We start from the raw sequence: 22,598 nt of genomic DNA, 5'->3' as shown, positions 1-22,598 counted from the left end.
CGGGGGAACCGCTCTGTAATTTTATGACACAGATTCATCTTTTACCGGGTCTGTGTCTACGATGGCAGTCCTCAGCAGTGTTCCTCCAGTAGGCAGGCACTTCCCCCTCTCTGGGGACACAGGCAGACCCGGGGGCACGGAGAGGGGGCGAGGTGCCCGCCCCTGGAAAGGATAGAGCTCTGATACCGTCCTTGCCCCGCGGGGTAGGAACGTGATGATGACGGGGTGGGTATGAGCCATGGCCCCTGGCACTCAGCAAGGCGTGCTTCGGCTGCGAGGAGAAGGATTTCTCTCCTCCAGCCCCGGACCTCATGGCCTCTCTGGAGACGCACGGGCCTGAGGAGGGGGCACCAACAGGCAGGCTCTCAGCGGCGGTGCCCGGGTATCTGGTCCTCCCTCCTGGGGACTTTGGTGCCACATGAACTCCCTGGAACTTGGACTTAGCTCTGGAAAGAAGGTGGAAATGAAGGCACGTGATCCCCGAGTCACCGAGTTGTCACCCGGCAGGATGGAATCTGAAACAAAGGCTCAGTTTCTCCATGTCTGTGTGTGGATGAGTCCTGGGTCCCCGACCCTTTGATTGGATTTTATCCTGTAGAACAAGGGAGCAGTGGCAGGGACTTGAACTTTTTCTCCACACGGCAGCGCGCGGCACGGGGTCTCGGCCAGCATCCACCCTGCGCCTTCCTTCCTGGGATGGCCTTGAGTTTTGTGGATGTCCCTCTCCCGTGTGACTCAGGGAAGGGTGACCCCGGCCCCAGCTCAGGAATGAAACCCAATCGCCGTAAAATGGGCTTTGTGGTCCGTTCTCCTTTCCAGGGACTGGTTTACACAAAGGCGTGGGAGGTACCTCAGCCAGTGACAAGTGAAGGGACACTGGCCCCTGCCCAGGAAGCCTGGAACCACGGGGTGACGCAGGGAGCTGGCCAGCCCCCAGCCCCCCAGTGACGGCGGTAGGAGGACGCAGGTTGCTGGGGTCCCTGATGGCAGACGGAGCTGCTTCTGGACCCGTCTTGGAGCCGCTGCTGGGAGAGAAGTTTCCTCCTCCCTTGGGCCAGAGAGTTTTCTGTTGTTCGCACCGGAGGGCCCCTGGCATCCCTGGTTGGTTGGAGGGGCCCCGTGTGCCTCTGCCTCGTTTGGGGCTGAAGGGCTGTGAGGGCCAGCCCTGGGGGACGCCGCCTGCTGCCCTCCTGTCCCCCGGCTGACGCGTGGCTCTCCCTCCCCAGCAGGCGTCCTCACGGGAGGGTTAATGAAGGAGGTTAACGGGCCTAATGGAGTCTGTCCAGATAAACGAGAGAGGGGCCTGACCCCTGCAAGTTGTGGGGCGTGCTCACGTCACTGGAAGTCCTGGGGCCCCCTCCGCTTCTATTAGGTGAACAAGCTGTGTTTGTCCGTTTGCAAACCGCTCTGTCCCTCTGTTCTCCGGGTTTTCCAGATCTCCGGGTTTCCAGAGATTTCTCCTCAGTGAGTCGACTTTCTTCTCTCCCTGGGGGGGTCCTCCAGACGGACCCCGGGCAGGCTCTCTCCCCGTGTGGGGGCGGGGAGCACCGGGCCCCCAGAACGCTCACGCCTGGCCCTGCCCGGAGAACCACTGTGCCTTCCCAGCGCCCATCCTGGGACGCGGGCCGTGGCTGCCGTGGCTCTGCGTGAAGCTGCTCCCCAAGCCTGGAGGTGGCCGGGGAAGGTCGGGAGGGCGGGGTCAGACGAGGACGGCGGCCTGCCCGTCCCAGGCAGCTGGAACGTAGATGTGGGGGCTGGAGCTCACGCAGCCTGCTTCAACATAAGGAGGAACCAGGTGTTGAGAAATTCCTAGAAACAAGACAGACGAGTGTTCTTTCGCCAGTGAGAAGTCACTTCTGTCTTGCCTAGGCTCCCGTGGACTGCGGTTTCCCGTGGCTCGGGGCTGACGCTCCCCCCTGGCGGGTGCAGCCCCACCAGGACGTGTCCTGCCCCTCCCCCGCGCCGTGCTGACTGCAGACTGCACCCGCCCTGGCCTTGGCTCAGCCCCGGGCCCCTCAGGGCAGGGTGGGCTGGGGCTGGCCTCACGGAAGATGCTAGGCCGGGGCCCAGGGTCTGCCTCTCCCACGGGCTCCCAGGGCATGCCGGGCTGCACGGGGGGGGGGGCAGCGGGGGCTTGGAACTCACCTGCCTGCTGGGGTCCCAGCCCAGGTGTTCTCACCTCCTGTCTGCGCCCCCCGCCGCCCCCTGCCTGCGAGAACAGCCCCCAGAGAAAAGCAGTCGGCAGAGAGGGTTCTGATGTGGACGGGCCCGGCTCACGGCGAGGGCGGGCTCGGCCGTCGTCGTGGGTCCTGGAGGCCCCTCGTTACTCTTCGGTCTCGAGTGACAGAGATGTTTTACCTCCCGCTCCTGGCCGCTCCGGCCAGCTTCCTGCCGCGGGGCCGTCTTGCACCTGTAAGACAGGACGCTGGGCGTCAGCGGGCGGTGCCTGGAAGCGGCCCAGGACGGGCCCAGGGGATGCATTACCGGCCGGGCCGGTGGGTTTCCGGGCTTCTGGGTTAAGATCGGCTTCATTTGTCTTTTCTGATGCTCGGCTGGCGACGGGAGGCTGGGGCAGGGGGCGGACGGCCCGCATTCCCACCCCGCCTGGAACACTGGGATTGCCGAGTGGAGGCGTCGTGAGTCCCTCCTGAGCAGAGCGTGTGACTTCCTCGGGGAGACCTCCAGAGCCCCCTGCCCTCCGGCGTGGTGGCAGCAGCCTGGGTCCTGGAGCTAAGCCGAGGTCCTGGGGAAAGTGGTCAGGGAGTGAGGAGCAGGGCCGGGGTGGGAACCGGGTGGGCAGAGAGAAGTTACAGGAGACACGGGGGGCCAGGCCGGCAGGGCCAGGTCACGGCAGAGCTGGGGGACCCAAACTTAGAGACGTGGGATGAGGCAGTGAGCCGCAGAGACAAGGCACGGATGAGCCTACACAAAGGACTGTGCTGCAGACGCACGGATTGTGCCAAAGAACATTCCAAAATCGGGGAAAAGCCAGTGAATTCTTGTCGCCATACTCTCTGAACTCTTCCTCAGGGAGCCCCAGGGCAAAGGGCTGCGACTGTGTCCAGAATTTTGATCTCCCCAAACTCCAGATGCCCTCGGGGGTCTTGTCAGGTCGGCCTAGGAGGTGGGAGAACCCCGTCTTCTTGTCTGCCAGTGGCGGATTATTCAACGAGCGCCGTTCATTTCTGGTAGGGTGTCCGCACGCTGTCCCATCTAATTCCATTGGATGTCCCGCTTTCAGCCCCATGTGACTTTATCAGAGGTTCCTCGTAGGAATCAACTCTTTATGCCTGGTCGCCACCTGATGAGCCCATGCCAGAATCTTCTGTGCTTTGTGAGGTGGTGGGCGTGCACTTCTAAACACAAACCAGCTTTTACGGCGTTCTGTCTGCGCCTCCCCGAGAGTCGTCAGAGCTTTTCCGGCTGGAGCCCTAACCGCTCTCTTCAGAGGTGCACACGGCAGGAAGCAGGAGAGGCAGGCGCTCGGTGTAGACGTGGGGGGCTGGGGACCAGCACGGGGCAGCAGGATGGTGGTGGGGGGGGCTGGCTAGCAGGTGGGGCCGCGCAGGAGGCAGGACGGAGTCTCGCAGCGGGGTGCAAAGTGAGTGGGGGACACTGGATCTGATCTTGGGAATGTGGGGCCTGCGGGGGAGGCACTGGGCTGTGTGTCAGACCCAGCACTTCCCAGGCGGAGACCGTAAACTTGAAGAACCCCGGCTGGGCAGGACTTAGAGGTGTCAGCACTTAAGCAGCTTGGCTGGGCGGCCAGTGCTTAGCGAGGGAGGAGATTCGCGTGCGGTTCCGATTCCCGGACGTTCTTGCTTGGTCGGGGCTGGCTGAGCCTGTCCCACATGGCGGCTGTGCTGGCTGGCGCTGGGCAGACAGACACCCCTTCACCGGGCACGCTGCCCCCCGTCCATTGTGTCCCCAAACCACCTGTCTGAGGGTGTCCCAAGAGGTCAACTTTGCATCCATTGGAAATTGAAGACTGCTCTTGACCTTGAGAAGGTTTGAGCCCCGGGTCAGAGGAGGGCGACGGACAGACGAGCAGTTCAGCAAATCATAGCATCCCGTCAGGGAAACGGGGTAGGAGAACCCCGAGCCAAGGCTGTGGAGGTGTGGCCGGCAGAAGGATGTCCCCGAAGGTGTCCACACTCGATCCTCAGGACCTGTGACCGTGTCCTTTTACAGGGGACAAGGCACTCTGTCGACGGATGAAGTTACCCATCTTGCGATGGGGAGGGTGTTCTGGATCCCCCGTGTGGGGCCTGGAACGGGGGACCTTTCCCGGCTGGCGGGGGACCAGACAGAAGGAGGAGGACAGGCTGGCAACGTCAGAGGGGCTCTGAAGGGGGAGCGAGGGGCCCCTCTCGGAGGAAAGGCCCTCGGCTGACAGCCCGAAGGACACGGGGTCAGCCCTACGACCCCAGGAGCTGCCAACAACCCCGCGTGAACGAGCAAGCGGGTCCTGCTCCACAGCCCCAGAAAGACGCGCGGCCAGAGGGTCCCCTGACTGCAGCCCAGGGAGCCCCCATCGGACCTGTCACCTGCACAACTGGGACGGAAGAAATTCGTGTCGTCCGAGCCACGGACTGTAGTAACTCGTTAGGTCAGCAGCAGGAGACCACGGAGCAGGTTCAGCTGGCACTGACCGGAAGGTGCCCCACCTGACGCCAGGTGTGTGCGCAGGTGCTGGGGTGGATGCGTCCTGGGGTCGGGACCCAGAGGAGGGCGTGGTGAGCAGGGCAGGGGCGCTGTCCGAGAGGCCGTCGGCACTGTCAAGAGTCGCCCGCGGACCCGATCGGGTCACAACCCAGGATCAGAGCGGCCCCAGGCCCGGACCCGCGAGCAGCATCCGGGCAGGACGTGAGGAGCGGCCCTGAGAGGTGACGTCCCACGGCTGATACAGGACGTGCCGGGCGACGTGTGGGTACAACGGACGCGTCAGACGTGCGGCTCCTGGACGTGAGTGCGCCCTGCGCCGCTGACCGATGACGTCACACGTGGGGATCCGGGACGTGACGTGCGCCAAGCGGCTCCGACAGACGACGTGGGACCGTGAGATACGGAAGTGACGTGGACCGCGTGGATACAGCAGATGACGTCAGACCTGCGGCTCTAGAACAGGACTTGGGACGTGCGGCTCTGGCAGATGACATCGACGGGCTGATACAGGAGGAGACATGCGCCCTGCGCCTGTGACGGATGACGTCACACGTGGGGATCTGAGACCTGACGTGCCAGACGTGCTGATATCACAGATGGGGACACCATGGGGATCCCGGACGTGACGTGCGCCCCGCGGCTCTGATGACCACGACGTCGGAGAGCGGCACCCCGAGCCGCGTCCCCGCAGGATGCCCATCCAGCCCGAGCGGCCGGGAGGTCCCCGCGCGGAGCCCCCTTCCCGTCCCGGGCCGAACTCCTCCTCAGCGGCCGGTCCGCAGGGTCCCCCCCGCGCCAGCACCGCCCCGGGGCAGGTGTTCCCCGCCACCCGCCACCTCCCCCCCCTCAGAGCGGGTCTCCGGGCGGCAGGTCCAGACCCGGTTCGGCCGGTGGGCCCGTGTCAGACGGACCGGGGGACGGGGCGGCGGACCCGGGGGAGGCGGTGCCCGCACCCTTCCTCTGCCTGAGCACACGTCCTCCGACGGAGCCCGAGGGCCATCGCCAGGCCCCAGAGGAGGGGCCCCGGCGTGCCCGGGGCGACGTGGTCCCCGCCGGTGTCATCTGCCAGCCGCCGCCGCGGGGAGGCCCGCGTGTGCCAGGGAGGCAGATGGTTCTCTCCTCTGCCTAACGTGCCTCCTGGCAGCTGGGCCAGCTCAGGGGCAGGAGCAGCAGGTGTTTTCCTGCCCTGCGCTTCAGCCGGGAGCAAGCCCCGCCCCCGCCCCGCCCCGCCCGGGGAGGTGCTGCCTCCTGCCCTCCCCCCAGCGGGGCCCCTGAGCGCCAGAGCAGAGGCCCTGTGGCTGGGAGAGAAGGACTCCCTTCTTCCACGCCGAGGACCGGCCCCGTGTCCCAGGAGGGAGCGGCGGTGCCCGCGGCCAGTGACCCAGGCACCGAGCCCGACGGAAGGGAGGTGAGGTGGGGTCAGCGGTCGAAGCGAGAGGCCTGCCCGAGTCTCAGACGCCTGTCCCTGCATCTCAGGCCGCAGCCCCGAGGGTTCGGGCCCCTTCCCGTCGGGGCCTCTGACAACCCCCTTGAGGCCCCCCCAGGTGAGGCCCCCTAAGTGTGGACCGCCCCCCCCTAGTTATGGACCCCTGGGTGAGGATCCCTCCGTGTGGACCCCCCCAGATACGGACCCCAGGTAAGGTTCCCCCAGATGTGGGCTCCCAGGTGAGGCCCCTTGAGAAGCCCCTACAGGTGAGGGCCCAGAGAGCTGCCTTCGGGGGTCTGAGCTCATGGACTTGACGGGGACCAAGCCTGGCCACGCATGGGGTCTTCTGGGAGGGAGGCCCACACATCCCCTGCGTTCACCCTCAGGCTGGTCTCTGGGAACGGGGCTGTGCGTCTCTAGACAGGGGGGTTGGCACCAGCAGTCGGGACGCCTGGGTCCCCACGGTTCCCTGGCCTCTGTGCCCCCTGGGGAACTCAGGGCGGGTTCCGTGCATCGCCCACACCTGCCTGAGTCCCCAGGTGAGTGGCTTTGCAGCAAATGCCCGAGCGTGGGTGGGAGGGAGGGAGCCCTGCCAGGGGCGGCCCTGCGCCCTGCTGGGTGTCACCTGCAGCTCAGCCCAGGGATGAAGGGCAGGTGTGTTTGCTGTGCTCCGTGGCCTTAACTGCAGGTGTGAGCAGCAGCAGCAGGAGGAGGAGGAGGAGGAGGAGGGTGTGTCAGGAAGGAGTAAGGAGCTCCTCTGTAGGGAGAGGCTCCGGGTTTCCAGAATGTGGAGCCGGCGTCCTGCCTCGGGGCCCAGCCCTCGACTGGATCACAAGGGGACCTGCGTCCTAGACCTCAGGCCGCGGGGCCGCGTTCGGGGGCAGCAGAGCCCGGCTCCAGGGCGAGGACGTCGGCCTTGCGTGATGAACGTGGGTGCAGGTTAGAAGCCGCGCCCGGGCAGAAAGCAAGCGGGCCGTGCGGCAGGACCCCCCGAGCCCCAACGGTTCCCTCTGAGCCGTCACGTGGAGCCCCGGCTGGTGCCTGTGTGGGCGCTGGGGGGTTTGCTCTGCCCCTGAGGCTGCAGGAGGGAAGGGTCTGTGGGGAGCAGGGGTCCTGGGCACCTGCCTGCTCTGGGACCTGAGGGGCTGTGGGGGCGGCTGGGAGCAGGGGTGACTGGGGGCAGGGGCCCCGCCGGAGAAGACCCGACTCAGGAGAGCAGGAAGGGGGGGTGCAGGATGGAGCAGTGCTGTCTGCGGGGCTGGGCCAGCAGGGAGGGGTTTCCCACCGTCCCGTGGGAGGCTGCCCGACGGGTGGTGAGCCCCCCGTCACCGGGAGGATTCGAGCACACATGGGTGATTGGGGCTCTCCTGGCCCTGGGCTCTGAGACAGGAGCCCTGGGGGGGTGGCTGGCTGGAACGTCCCGTCTATGGAGAGGAGCCCTGGTCGGGGATGACCCGGCCTGGAAGGCACTGGCAGGAGGCAGGACTGGGAGAAGTCTGGCCCCCAGCCCACGGCGGGGTCCCTCGGGAGGGGTCTTCCTGCGGGACAGCTCAGGATGTGCTGAGTCACCCCCTCCCTGAGCAGTTGTGTTTGGTGAATTGGGGAGGCTCGTTTCTGATTCAGGACCTGGTCCCCCCCAGCCCCCCTGTCCCTCTGTCACAGGTGGGGGAAGGGGAAGGAGGAAGCCGGGGAGCCCTGTCCCCGTGGCAGCCCCCCTTGGCATCGCCCCTGTGTTAGGCCAGGGTCCTGGTGTCTGGGAGGGCAGGTGGCCAGGGCATGCTGTGGTCTCAGGCATGGCAGGGGATGCCACGCGGGGGGGGGGGGGGGGCAGGCGGAGTGCTCAGGATGCTGACTGTTCCCTGTGGTAGGCAGGTGGACAGATGCAGAGATGGCAGGACACAGTGCAGCCCCAGGAAGGGCCCCCAGTCCAGCCTGCAGGCCCTGCCTGGAGCGGAACCTGTTCCCTCTGGGACAGTCCCTGCACCTGGGGCCACGGCAAGGAGGGACCCCCAGATTCCCACGGGAAGTGATCCCAGCGCCAGGTGCTCGTGGTGTCGCCAGCGGGGCACGGTGGTCGGGACGGCCCGTGGGCTCTGTTGACCCCGCCAGGGTTTGTCCTGCTTGTTTGAGTCCCCGCGGAGGTGGGAGGGGGGGCCGGGGCAGGGTCATCAGGTGAGGTTCGAACACCCCTGGGTACCTGACTGAGCCCCGGGCAGGCGGTGCCTGCAGCCCTCAGGGTCACCTTGGCTTCGTGCCCCAGGAGCTGATTCTCCCAGGGGCTGGGAGCGTCTCTCCCCACCTGCCTCCTGCCCAGGGCTGCCCTGACAGCCTCCGCCCAGCTGAGGGGGCCGGCAGTGGGGGGGTGGGGGGGGGGCTGCACCTGTGTTTGCACAGAGCACCTCGGGTGTCTGCTCTGACCCCATTAGAAACCCAGGATTCGGCCACAAACAGCTCGTCCGATACTTTACTAGAGCTCCCGGGTGCTCCAAGCACACAACCCGCAGAAACCCCCCGACCTCCCGGGGCTGGGACACCTGCACTTCCCCGGGACCCTTCAGTTGGGGAGGAAACATTTGTCGTTCTGCCCTCTGTCAGAGTTGGTGATTTATGTCAGAGCTTTGCTGAGCCATTCAGAAGCTGCTAAAAAATGCGATTTGCTTAGAGTTTACTAAACATTTTAAATTCTTATATTTTGCATAAAAATTTAATATTAATAAAAAAGGTTGCTAGTTAATAAAAAAGGTTGCTAGGATTGTTGAGAATATTTCCTAACAGTTCAGTAAAGTTAAATAATTCAGCAGGAAGCATGAAAATCAAGCTGGGCATATTTCTGCTTAAGGACAACATATTTTAAATACTTACGGATTATTTATTCCCTTAATTCTCCTGAAATGGAACCGTAAATCCTTATTAGATTTTTAACGAATATTAACTTCTCAAATGAAAGTCAAGGTTCTGCTCTTCTCGGAGAGGCCGAGGGAGGGGGCAGAGTGCATCTGTCAGGCTCCGGAGGCCGACTCCGAGGGCAGGTCCTGGTACCCGGAGCCCCCGGGGCAGGCCCACCAGCCGCGTGGGTCTGGGGTCTTTACAGGAAGGAGCAGCGCCTCCCCTGCCCCTGAGGAGGAGAGGGAGGCAGGACTGAGGCGAGGGCACGGTGGCAGAGATGTCCCCACCCATCACGGTTCCATGGAGCAGGTCTGCTCAAGCAGAAGTTTCGGGTCTGAGCCTTAGGGGCCCGTCCGGGCCTCAGGGTGCGGCTCGCTGGGTGCAGGTCCCCGAGATCAGGTGTGAGCCCGGCCCGCTGGAGGGCCGGTGGGGCCTGAGCGGGTGCGTTGCGGGGTCAGGGGCTCCGGGGGAGCTCGGTGGGCGGCCAGCTCCGTCCTCCAGCAGCCGGCTCAGAACTGCAGTGGTCCTCGTGAGTCCCAGCCGGTACTCCCGGGCCCTCGACACTTAGCTCCGGGCAGCGCCTGTCCCACAGTCCGGCTGGGCTGTTCACCCTGGAGAGCCGTGGGCCGTGTCCTGCAGTCTCGTCCTGTAATTATCAGCCACTCAGGGACGAGGACCGGGCAGTAACCACGTGCCTCCCTCCTGAGGGGGGGGTCTCCTGTCCCGCAGCATCCTCAGCAAGGCCTGATTGGTTCCCCGGGAGAGGCCACCCCGGGGGTGCTGACCGAGCCTGCCTTGGCCTCCAGGACATGGGTCTGAGGCTCCGGGTGGCTCCGGTGGGGGCTTGGGGCTGCCCAGGGAGCTGGGCGGGTGGTCCCCGTGCAGGGGGAGCCTGGTCCCCTAGCCGGGCAGGCAGCCCCAGGTCACCAGCGAGGCCGCTGAGGCACAGGTCGGGGCCCTGGGCTCTGGCCAGGCTGCCTGGGCTTAACCCCGGGGCCGCCACCCCCTGGAGGTGAGGTTGAGGCATCCTTGATGGAGCCTGTCTGCACCTGCGGGTTCCCGCCCGCAAATGGGGGTGATGATAAACGCGTCCCCAGTTGAGACAAGGAAGTGCTCTGAGCGTGGCCTGGTGCAAGGTGAGCTCATTCAAACCCAGGGTCAAAGCCCAAAGGAGGCTCAGGCCCCGGATCCCACATCCTGTGTGCTCAGCAGGCAGTGGAGTTTCTGACTGTAACTAACACCCCCCGCCATGGGAAGTCAGGCACCGCCCACCCTGACCAGGTGCTTGTGGGGTGGAGGCTTTCCCTGTGTGGGCACTTGAGGCTGATCAAGGAAAAGACCAGGTGGGTGTTGTGGACAGGTGCCTGCAGGGGCGTCCCCTCCAGCCAGCAGAGGGGGGAGCCCAGGCGGGGCCGCAGAGGGGCTCTGGTGTCTGTGAAGACGTTCACGGAGGAGCCTGGGTCGCAGAACCGCAGGGGCCAGAGGGGTCTGGGCTCTTTCCTGCCCCAGGGTGTGTGTGGTCTGCCACAGAGGCTGGCTGTAGTTTCACTGCCTATGCAAAACAGGCGAGCCCTAAAAGGCTGAAAGTTGCTCCTTTGTCTCCATTTAAAGCAATTGGATGTGTCAGCCTTGGCATCTGGCAGGGGTGGGCTGGAGGGCAGTGCATGCTGTGAAGTCAGCGTGTGGGCTCAGTGTGCGGGGCCAAGGGGAGCCCTGGGCCGGCTCCCAGTCAGTCTCTCACAGCCGGCCTCAAGCGCGCCCTCCTCCAGGGGGCAGAGGCACAGGGGTGTGTGTGCAGGACGGCCTGCTGGGGTGGTGGCGGTTCCCTGGAACCAGGCACCGCTTGGCCTGGAGGGGCCTGTGCTGCACAGTTCTGAGTTCCGGAGCTGGGAGGGACCGCCACGTGATGCGGCGGGGGAGAGCAGGGACCTTCCCTGTCCCAGGACAGTCCTAGGACGTCTCTCATTCCCTGGCACTTCTGCTCTGACTGGGATGCCTAATTCCTGGGGCACATCCACAGTGACCCGACCGGTCTCCGTAACCAGGCACATCTCCTCTGGCCTGTGATGTCCTGTGATACCCAAGGTGTGTCTAACGTGACCTTGGATGTCTCCCTTATTCCCAGGTGTGTCTGAACTGGCCTGGGAGCTCCCCAATTCACCACATGTGTCTACACTGGTAGTTCTTATTCCCCAGGTGGATCTACTCTGACCTGTGATGACTAATCTGTTGTGTTTACTCTTACACTGGTTACGCCCAAATTCACGACCTCTGATGTCATCCTGTTGTGCAGGCTTTTTGGCTTTGACCTAGGGTGTTCTAATTCCCTAGAGGTGTCTACCCTGAACTTGGATGACTTTCTAACTCTCCAGTTGTGTCTACTCCTACATAGAATGTCTCCCTCATACCACAGGTGTCTCTACCCTGACCTGGCAGACATGGAAGCACGTTTCCTAGCCTAGTCTACACTGCTGTGAATGTCTCCCAGCTTCCCCAGGTGCGCCATCACTAGCCTGCGATTCTCCATAATCTCTAAAGTGTGTTCAGCATGAACTTGGATGTCTCCCTAATTATACTCACCTTTGGTATTTCCCACACAATTGTCCAAGTGTGTCTACACTGACTTGGGATGTCTCTCTAAATGTGTCTACACTGTGTTCGAGGTGCACACAGTGATGTGTCTACACTATGTTGGGGCATCTCCCTTAATCCCCAAGTGTCTATACTCTGATATGTGCTGTGTCCCTAAATTCCCAGGCTGCATTGACTTGAGTGGTCTCCCTGATTTTGCAAGAGTTTCTCTAGTGACTGTGAAATCCCAGTAATGCCCCCAAGAGTGTCTTTACTCACTGGATGTCACTTGAATTCCCTGGGTGTGTCTTACCCTGACCAGGATGTCTTCCTAGTTTCCCCAGGGTGGAGAATGTGGTCTAGGATGTCTCGTTATTGCCACTGTGTGTCTCCACCGACCTGGGAACTTCCCCCAAGTCCCCGGGGATCACCCTAAGAAACCTACCTAAGACCTGGGAATCTTCTTGGAGAAGCTAGATGTGTATACAGTGACCTGGGGGGTCCCCCTGCTTCACCAGTGTGTGCATCCTGACCTGGGGGGGGGGGTCCCCCTGCTTCATCAGGTGTGTTTAGACTTACCAGGCATGTTGTTCATAGTGCCCAGGTGGGTCTAAATTGTATCGGGATGTGGATTTCCCAAGTTGTGTCTTTTTAACCTGTGATGTCTTTGTAAGTCTCAGTTCTATATACCGCAATCTCGGATCTCTCCCAAATTCCAGGAGTGTGTATACACTGATCTGTGAAGTCTCCCTCCTTCTGGGATTTATCTGTGTCTCCCCAGATGTGTCTCACCTTACCTGGGATTGCCCTATAACTGCCTAGGTGTGTCTACCATGAACACGGATATCTTCCTATTCCAGATGTATCCACACTGACCTGGGATGTATCTACTTAGGAGTGGCTACTATCAGCTGTTTCATATCCCTCATTCCTTGTGTGTATCTACGTTGACCTGGAAAGCCACCTTAATAACAGGGTGTTTACGCTGAATTAGGAAAAAAAAAAATCTCTCTAGCTCTCCATGTGTGTTTACTTTAACTTGATGGTCTCCCAAACCCCAGGTATATATACGTCGTCCTGGGATGTCTACAGAATTCCTGAGGTGTCTCTAACTTAACCTAGTGTTTCTGCCACAAAACCCAAGTGTGGGTACTTTGATTTGGGATGGGTCCCCGATTCCCCCGGTTTGTCTACACAGACGCGAGATGTTTCCCTAATTGTGTAGACACCTGGTTATACCTTGAGCTGGGACATCTAATAACCCACGTGTGTCTCTGTTGACCTAGAAATTCTAATTTCCCAGCTGTTTCCATACTGACCTAATAGGTCTCCCTAATAACCAGGCATGTTTTTGACCTGGATGTCTCCCTCCTTGTGTTGTGCCTACTCTGATCTGGAATGTGCCACTAATTCCTCAGCTGTGTCTACACTGACCTGGGACGTATTGCTCATTTTCCAGATGTGTCTTCAATAACCTTGGATATCCTCTTAATTCACCAGCTACGTCTGCGCTGACGTGGGATCTCTAATACCCTAGATATTTCTACCCTGACCTGGACTGTTTTCTTCATTCACCAAGTATGTCTGCCCTAAACTTAAATACTCCTGAAAATTCCTAGGCATGTTTTCTCTGATACCCCCTTGTATCCACACTAACACAAATTCCTAATTCCCAGATGTTTCTACTAGGACTTGGGATGTCACCCTCCTTCCCCAAGTATGTCTGCTCTGACCTGGCACATGTCACTAATTCCTAAGGTGTGTGTCCACTGACCTGGGATATGTCATTAAAACAGGGGCTTATCTGTACCGCTATGGAGTCTGTTTCTCTGTTGTCCCTACACTGGAAGTGTCTCCTAATTGCACAGGTGTTGGCTGTCTTGAACCTCAGTGTCTTCCTAATTCCTGAGATGCATCTAGACTGACTTGGACCGTTTCACTAATTCCTCAGGTATATCTACCAAAAATGGTATCTTTTCCTAATTTACCAGGGGTGTCTACACTGACCTGGGATAGTTTCTTAATTCCCTAGGTGTTTCAACACTGAGCTACTATAACTCCATAGGTTTCCAGGTATGTATACCTCAACATTAGATGTTTTGGGTTTTTAAAAATTTTTATTGGGGTATAATTGACTTAATATAACATTAAGTTTTAGCACATTGATTTGATACGTTTTTGTCTTGCAATATGATTACCACTGTAGCATTAGTTAATACATTTATCCCACCACAGATTCTTTCTTTTTTGCAATGAGAACAGTTGAGATCTAGTCAGCAGCCCTGACGTTTGTAACACAGTCCTGTTGGCTATAAACACTAGCTGTACATTCGATTCCCGAGCCGCTTTATCTCCTGGTTACAAGTTTCCACGCTGACATCTCCCCAGTTCTCCCACCCCCCAGCCACTGCAGCCACAGTTTGCCCCGGTTTTGCAAGTTTGACTTCTTATTTTACATATGAGGGTATACAGTATTTGTCTTTCTCTGATTTATTTCACTTACTGTAATGTTCTCAAGGCCCATCCTGTGGTACAAATGTCAGGATTTCCTCCTTTCTCGTGTCCCAGTATTCCATGGTGTGTTCACACACCTTTAAAGCTGTTTTTTTTTAATGTTTATTAATTTTTGAGAGAGAGACACAGCATGAGCAGGAGGGGCAGCGAGAGGAGGAGACACAGAATGCAAAGCAGGTCCAGGCTCTGCACTGTCAGCACAGAGCCCGATGCGGGGCTCGAACTCACAAACTGAGATCATGACCTGAGCTGCAGTCAGATGCTTCATCGACTGAGCCACCCAGGCGCCCCACACACCATCCTTCTTATCCACTCACTCATCGGTGAACGTTTCAGGTGTTTCCATATCTTGGCTGTTGTGAATAATAATTACTATAATGGGGCGCAGATATCTTTTCGATATCGTATCTTCGTTTCCTGCAGGTGTATACCCAGAAATGGGTCTCGTGGGTCATACGGTTCTGTGTTTTTAAAGTAGCCTCCATATTTTCCATAGGGGCTGAACACTCCCACCACGGCGCACATGGTTCCCGTGTCTGCGCGTCCTCACCAACACTTCTCCCTTGTCGTCTTGGTGACAGCTGTTCCAGCAGGTGCCAGGTGGTAGCTCATTATGATCTTGATCTGTATTCGCCTGATTATTAGGGTTGTGGAATATCTTTTCATGTATGTACCTGCTGACCATTTGAATGTCTTCTTTGGAAAAATGTTAGTTCCTCTGTTTTTTAAAAGATCGGTGTTATTACTGAGTAGTATGTTCTTTATATATTTTCAATTTTAACCCTTTCCTCAATGGTTTGCAAATATTTTTCTCATTCCACAGACTGGCTTTTTTTTTTTTTTTTTTTTACTGTTCCTTTGCAGTGCAGAGGCTGGTTAGTTTGACACCGTCCCACTGGTTTTTTGCTTTTGTTGTGCTTTTGCTGTCGTATCCCCAAAACCATTTCCAAGACCAACCTCAGGGAGCTTCTTCCTGCGTTTTCTTCTGGGAGTTCTGTGGCATCAGCCTTTATGTTTAAGTCCTTAATGTATTTAGAGTTAATTTTGGAGAGTTGAGTGGTGTAGGATAGGGGTCCAATTTCATTTCTCAGCAAACAGCTGTCTAGTTTTCCCAACACCATTTGCCGAAGAGACCCTCCTCTCCCTATTAGGTACTTTTGGCCCCCTTGTCAAAGAGTAGTGGATCGTAAATGTGCGGGTTTATTTCAGGGTTCTCTGTCCTGTTTTATTGGTCTTTGTTTTTATGCCAGTACCATATTGTTTTAATTGCATGGTTTTGTAGTACAGTTTGAAACCAGGCAGTGTGATGTCTCTGGATTTCCTTTTTTTTAAATCAGGAGCGTTATATTTGGGGGTGCCTGGGTGGCTCAGTTGGTTAAGCATTGGACTATTGTTTTTGGCTTAGGTCATGATCTCACGGTTTGTGAGTTCGACCCCCTCACTGGGCTCTGTGCTGACAGTGTGGAGCCTGCTTGGGATTCTCTCCCTCTGTCTCTCCTCCACTCACTCTGTTTCTCTCTCAAAAATAAATAAACTTAAAAAAAAAAAAAAAGATTGTTCTATTTGGGTCATTCTTTGGGGAGAGTTCCATATAAATTTTAGGATTTTTTCTGTTTCTGTGAAAAATGCCATTGGAATTCTGACAGGGGTTATGTTAAATCTGCATATGGCTTTGGGTAGTATGGCTATTTTAACAATGTTAATTCTTTGCTTCCGTGAACATGGGGCATCTTTCCTTTTGTTTCTTCTTCAATTTCTTTCATCAAGCTCTTGTAGTTTTCATTGTGCACATTTTTCACCTGCTTGGTTAAATTTATTCCTACTTTTATTGTTAAAAAGTTGCTCTTGTGAATGCGATAGTTTTCTTTTTCAGATGTTCCACTGTCTGTGTATACAGACACACTGATTTCTGTGTGCTGATTTTGTATCCTGAAATTTTACTAAATTCATCGATTAGTTCTAATAGCTTTTTTAGTGGAGTCTTTAGGTTTTCTATGTATAACATCGTATCACGTACAAAGAATGACAATTTTACTTCTTCCTTTCTGATTTGGATGCATTTTCTTTCTTTGTTGCTTGATTTCTCTGGCTGGAATTTCCATTGCTGTGGGTTGACTAGGAATAGTGAACTCTTTTCTTGTTCCCGATCTTGATGGTGAAAGACTCAAAGTGTTTCTTCTGGGTATGAGGTTCGCTGTGGGCTCGTTGTTAACCAGCTTAATTATGTTGAAGTGTGTTCCTTCTGCACGACTTGTTAACAGGTTTTATCATCAAAGGTATAGTCTGTAGAATGCTTATTCTGCATTAACTGAAATGATAGGAGTTTTTTTCTTTTACTCTCACATGTATCACTTAGTGTATGTTGAACCACCCCCGCATCTCACAGATAAGTCTGTTGCTTGTGGTATTATATAACTGGTCTTAGGTGTTGAACTTAGTTTACTAATATTTTGTCAACCTATCAGGGTAATGCTTACCTTATAAAATAAGTTTGGAAGTGTCTCCTCCTCTTCAGTTTTTGGGACTGTGTTGGGGGAGGAACAGCATTAATTCTTCTGTAAACGTTTGGTAGATTTCAGCAGTGAAGCCACTTGGTCCCGGGGTTTTCTGTGTTGGGAGGTTTTTGGTTGTTGATTCAATCTCCTGACTCATTATTGACCTATTCAAATTTTATACTTCTTCCTGATCCAGGCTTGGTAGTAGTCTCTTATGATCCTTTGCATTTCTGTCGTATCAGTTGCAATATCTTCTCTTTCATTTCTGATTTTGAGTCTTCTTTTCTTAGTCTAGCTAAAGGTTTGTCAAGTTTATCTTTCCAGAAACCCAGCTCCCAGTGTCACTGATCTTGTCTGTTGCTTTTCTGGTCTCTATTTCATTTGTTTCAGCTCTGATCTTGGAGAATCTACTTCCTTCCCTATGCAGACTTTGGGTTTAGTTCTTACCTTTCTAGTTCCTTGAAGCATAAAGTTACATTGTTTATTTAAGGTGCTTTTATTTTAACGTTTGCACTAGTTACTATAAACCTCCCTCTCAGAGATTGTTTTGGAGCATCCCATGGGTTTTGGTGCATTATGTTTCTGTTGTCATTTGTTTGCAGGTATTTTGTTTAATTTCCTATTGATTTCTTCTTTGGCCCATTCATTGTTCAGGAATGCCAGGTTTAGTTTACCCATTTGTAGATTTCCCAGCTTTACTCTTTGTGTTGATTTCCAGTTTTGTACCATTTCAGTGAGAAGAGATACTTGATATAATTTGTCTTCTTAAATTTGCTAGGACTCATTTTGCAGCCTGTCATATGATCTGTCCTGGAGAATGTGTGTATTAGGGAACAATATGCATTCTGCTGCTGTAGCTAGAATGTTCTATAAATGTCTATTAGGTCCATTTGGTCTAATGTATGGTTCAAGTCCAATGTCTCCTTGTTGATTTTCTGTCTGGATGATCTATATCCATGGCCGAAAGAGGGCTATTAGAGTCTATTATTGTGTTGTCTTTTTTTCCCTTTCAGATCTGTTAGCATTTGCTTAATATATTTAGGTGCTTTAACGTGTGTATGTTTGACTGTCATATTCTTGGTAAACTCCCTTTATCATTATGTAATGACCTCTTTTGTTACTGTTTTTGGCTTAAAATCTATTTTCTCTGATATAAATACCCTTGCTTTCTTTTGGATTACACCCTCATGAAATATCATTTTCTGTCCCTTGACTTTGAGCCTATGTGTGTCCCTAACCTGAAGCAAGTCTCTTAGAGCCAGCATGCAGTTGGCTCTTTTCAGAAATCCATTCAGCCACTGTGTGTGTGTCGATTGGAGAATTCAGTCCATTTGTATTGAGTGTGATTACTGGTAACAGAGTGGCTATAGGAAGCCCTTATTACCTGTTTCCTGGTTGTTTCGCAGTTCAATTTTCCCTGTGCTGTTTCTGCCCATTTTTGTATCTCGATTTTCTATGGCGGTCCGCTCTTTTTTCCCTTCGCTCTTTTGTGCCTCTACTTGGGAATTTTGCTCTGTGGTTACCAGGAGGCTGACGCGATCTATCTCCGATAAAACAGCCCATTTGAAGTTGACAGTGACTCCACATGCAGAATCCTCACTCTTTACCACTTGTAGATTTTTGATGTCACAGTTTTTCTCTTTTGTATTGTGCATTAATCAATCATAGTAGCTGTGATTTTTATATTCTTTCCCCTGGACCTTTATGTTCCAGCAAAGTGGCTAATCTACCATCGCAATCTGACTCGTGTGTCGTTTCGCTGATTAACGTCCCCTCACCTCAGCTGGAATAACTCTTCTCAGCATTTCTTGTAAGGAGGGTCCAGTGCAATGAACTCGCTCAGCTTTTGTTGGAAAAGTGTCTATTTCTTCATTTCTGAAGGATAACTTTACCAGATATTCTTGGCAGGCCGTTTTTTTCCTACAGCACTTTGAATTATCATCCACTCTCTCCTGGCCTATAGGCTTTCTGCTGAGAAATGCACTGACTACCCAGTGAGGGTTCCTTTGTAGATTACAATATTCTCTGCATGCTTTTCGGATTCTCTGTCTTGGATTTTTGACAGTTTTGTCATGGTGAGTGTGTTTTGGGGAAGGCCTGTTGCCACCGGGATAGGAGGGTGGTCTATCGGCTTCCTGAACTTGGCTGCCCAAGTGTCTCCCCAGGTCTGGGACATTTCAGCCATTATTTCTCAAATAAACTCCCTGCTCCTTTTCTCTTTCCAGAATGCAATTTTTCTGATACTTGTACTTTTGACGGAGTCGCATGGACCTTCTAGGCTTTTGTAATGCTTTTTAATTCTTTGTAATCCCGATTGGGTTATTTCAAAGTTCCTATCCTGTAGCTCACTGATTCCGTCTTTCATTTTATACACTCTGCTGTGAGTGCCCTCTATTGCATTTTTCATCCCATTCATTCAATTCTTTAGTCCCAGTTTTTTGTGATTTCTCATTGTTAAATTTCTCATTTTGTTCATGTACATGCAGCTTTTCTGATTTTTGTTAAATTGTCTTTTGTGTGTTTTCTTTGGGCCCCTTATCAGCTGGGTCACAAACTTCAGCCTTTGTGTTTGGTGGTTGGAGGGTTTTGTTGCCTTATGGTGATGATGCGTTCCTTGATTCTTCACTCACGTTCGTTGTACTTTTGCGGTGCTGCTCTGGTGGAGGAGTGGCGGACATCGCCTCAGTCTTTGTGATCCCCTTCAGGTGGGAGATGCTGTTAGTCGAGCCTGTCGGGTCTGGGCTTTTTCTGTCCTTGTGTGGACATCCCTGTCCTTGCTTCCTGCCCTGTCCTGTAGCAGAATTCTTGAGCTTGTAGGCCTTCTCTGGTCTGGAGAACTCACCTCATTTCCCGGAAGGTGGCCCTACAGACACGTGTGGTGCGTCCTCTGCCCACAGGGGCAGACAGGGCAGGTGTGGGCTCAGTACTCTAGGTGTGGTGGATCCTCAGGTAGGGTTCTTCCAGAAGCTCACATTTGGACTTCAGTGCTAATATTCTCATCTGTCTGTTTGCTGATCCTCTCTCCCCCGGAGTCATGGACGTCCCTCAGTACTCTGGGTGCTGCTGGAGAGAAATGGGGTTCTCCTGCAGCCCCCACACAGCTGGGGAAGCCGGCACTCCCGGTGCTCCCTCCCACCGTGGGAGAGGCTGCTGCTGCTGCTCGTTGAGCCCCACGTGGCATCACCTTTGGGGAGGGGTGGCACCGGCAAAGTTCCTCTATTTCCAGTGCATCGAGACTCCGGGGATGTGCTGGAGCCGCCCCTGGGGCAGCTTGGACCCCACCCCCACCCCGGCCTTCCTTGTCTGTGCATTTCTGTCCAAGTCAGCATGCTCGAGGCTTCCCCGCTAGTGGCAAGAGGGCTCCTGCTGGTTTGCAGCCCCTCGGAGGTCTGTCTGCCTATTTCCAGGTACACGGTTGGGTGACACTCCTCCCAGATCCTTTGGCGTATGGGGCTGGATCCCAGAGGCACTTGTGTTCACAGATGGATGCCTGACGAGTTATTCAAAAAGGGAGACACAAAGCAGGGATGTCTTACACTGCCATGATGCTCTGAATGCCTTCCTAATACTCCAGTTACGTCTACACTAGCCCGGGACGTTCCCCTCATCCCCCCTAGTGTCCACACTTGACCTGCTGTGTCTACTTAATACCCCACCTTTTACGCTGACATGGTTTACCTCCCTATTCCCCAGGTGCACCCACCTTAATCTCAGCTGTCTAACTGCTGAGGTGTGGCTGTTTATAGCTGGGATATCTAATTATGCAGACGAGTCTACACCGAACAAGGACGACTTTCTAAATCCTCAGGGTATGCCTATCCTGACCTGGGGTGTGGTCCTCGTTTTCCAGGTGTATCTACACTGACCTGTGATGTCTAGTCCCCTGTCTAACCAGACCTGGACGTTTCCCCAGTTCCCCAGGCATGTCCACGCTGATCTGGCGGGACGTCCACCCTGACGTCTCCCTTGTCACTCTGGCTGTCTACCAGGGCGCCTCTTTACATCACACAAGCCTAACGGGACGCGTAGTGAGTGCTTCCTCGGGTAGTTCAACTCTGACTTGGGGTGTCCCCCAATTCTAACATGATGCTCTCGTTCCCCAGGGGGAGCTACCATGATCGAGGATGTCACCTTGATTCCTCAAGTATTTCTGCATGGACCCGGGAAGTGTCCCTAACCCCCCAGTTCTGTCTACCCTGATCAGGGAGACAGGTTCAGGCCGTAAGCACTGAGGCCTCCCTAGTAAGTCAGGCGTGTGTGCACGTGCCTGGAGGGGCATCTGTCCCGACCTGGGTTGTCACTCCAATCCTCCAGGCTTGTGACGTCTCCGTGACCCAGGATGGTGTCTGGCCTGAGCAAGGACTCCCTCCACACTCCAGTGTTGCTGGTCCTAGCAGGGAGGTGGACTCTGTTCCCCTGGGGTGTCTACCTTTACAAGTTAGTCTCCAGAATTCCCCAGCTGTATCTCACGGGAACTCCACAGAAGTGACTTTCTCTATCGCAGAATATCTGCAGTTACAGTAAGTGTTTGTGCAGTAGTTAGCTCGTTCCCTCCCTTAGCAGTACCAGTCTTATTCAGAGAGTAAAGAGTCTAATACAGGTTTTGCTTGTATAAACAACGCGCAAAAAATTGAATCCCATCGTGAAAAGTGCAGGTTGGCTTATAAAAATAAAAACTGAATTTAACCAACTAAAAAGATCAAATGAGTACACTGGCATTTGATGAATTCAGGAGACATGGTCAGGGTCTATGCACGAGGGGGCAACAGAAAACGTCGCAGGTCAGAGCAAACACCTGGAGAACCCATGTCCCAGAGCTGCTCTGACATGCCTGTTACAGAGCCCTTCCAGGTCAGTGTGGACACAGTGGGATATTAGGCAGACATACCAGGTTATGGTGGGCACTTAAGCTATTAAAGCACTGCCGGTCAGTGTAGACCCAAGTGCAGACAAAGGGAGGTATCCCAGCATGGTGTAGACACACCTCAGGACTAGGGAGACGTCCCAGGTCAGGAGATCAACACCTGCGACAGGCAGACGTCCGGTCAGGACACACACACCTAGTGGATACGACCTACCAAGTCAGGGCAGACGTGGCCGGGATTTTAGGAGACGCCGCAGGTCATGTAGACTCACCTGTGCAACCAGGCAGATACCCAGGATGAGGCAGCCAGCCCTGGGAAATGGGGAACCTTCCACTAAGACAGACCGACCTGGGGAATGAGGTGCACGTCTCGGGCAACACTAGACACGACACTCACAGCCAGAGATGCTCCCGCTTAGTACAGACACACCTGGGGCATGAGGGAGGCGTCCCTGGTTGTGGAGACACACACGGGCTTGGAGAAAACATACAAGGTGAAGGTAGCCACAGCTGGGAGAGCTGAACACCTGCCAGGTGAGGGCAGCCAGGTAATGGTAAACATGGGTCACGAAACATCCTCTGTTAGGTCAGTATAGACGTACCTGAACTATAAGCAGATACACCGGGTCAGGTGAGACACAGTCGGGAGAGAGGGAGCTATCACGGTTCACAGTAGAAACACCAGAGTTCTGAGAGACGTTCCAGGTTCTAAAACACACCTTGGAAACGTGGGAGACATCCTAGGACAGGGCAGACAAACCTGGGGAATAAGTGACACTTCCCTGGTCAGCATAGGGACACAAGACGTATCTGGTAGACGTAGCAAGCCAGTGTAGACACACCTCTCTCCCCACCCGCAGCTCTGGGGGCCCCTGCGGGTGTGGCCTGACCACAAGGCAGGAGGTGGGAGCCGCGGCCATATGGCCCGCAGGTCAAGGCACAGGGAGGGAGTGGGGTGAACACGGGGGACAGTGGATCCGGGGCGACAGAGGGTGTGCTGCACGAGAGCCACCTGGACACACCCGAGCTCTCACCTGAGGGTGCCACACCTGGACGCTCTTGAACGGTCGCGGGCTCGTCAACGCTGGACTCTGTCCACCGGGCAACCACCAGGGTCCCCTCAGGGGGGGTAGGGTTAGGGGGGCGCAAGCTCTGGTCCCCACCGCCCCACCTGGCT

General features: G+C 55.3%; 1 long non-coding RNA gene across 3 annotated transcripts; it reads left to right on the top strand.

The window, feature by feature from the left end:
* The first annotated feature begins 5,942 nt into the window (after positions 1-5,942).
* On the top strand, positions 5,943-22,327 carry LOC123587666. 3 transcript variants are annotated; one of them, XR_006707453.1, is made up of 7 exons: positions 5,943-6,073; positions 11,391-11,474; positions 13,008-13,126; positions 13,225-13,306; positions 13,417-13,499; positions 14,559-14,662; positions 20,251-22,327. It is a non-coding gene; the product is annotated as an uncharacterized LOC123587666 (long non-coding RNA). The 3 variants fall into 3 exon arrangements; XR_006707452.1 differs by having other exon boundaries at positions 13,008-13,306; positions 20,251-20,366; positions 20,661-22,327; XR_006707451.1 differs by having other exon boundaries at positions 13,008-13,306.
* The last annotated feature ends 271 nt before the right edge of the window (positions 22,328-22,598 follow it).

Source organism: Leopardus geoffroyi, chromosome D3, assembly GCF_018350155.1.
Source record: "Leopardus geoffroyi isolate Oge1 chromosome D3, O.geoffroyi_Oge1_pat1.0, whole genome shotgun sequence".
Taxonomy (NCBI): Eukaryota; Metazoa; Chordata; class Mammalia; order Carnivora; family Felidae; genus Leopardus; species Leopardus geoffroyi.
Note: the sequence above shows the minus strand (reverse complement) of the source record. Positions and strands in the feature narration are given on the sequence as shown.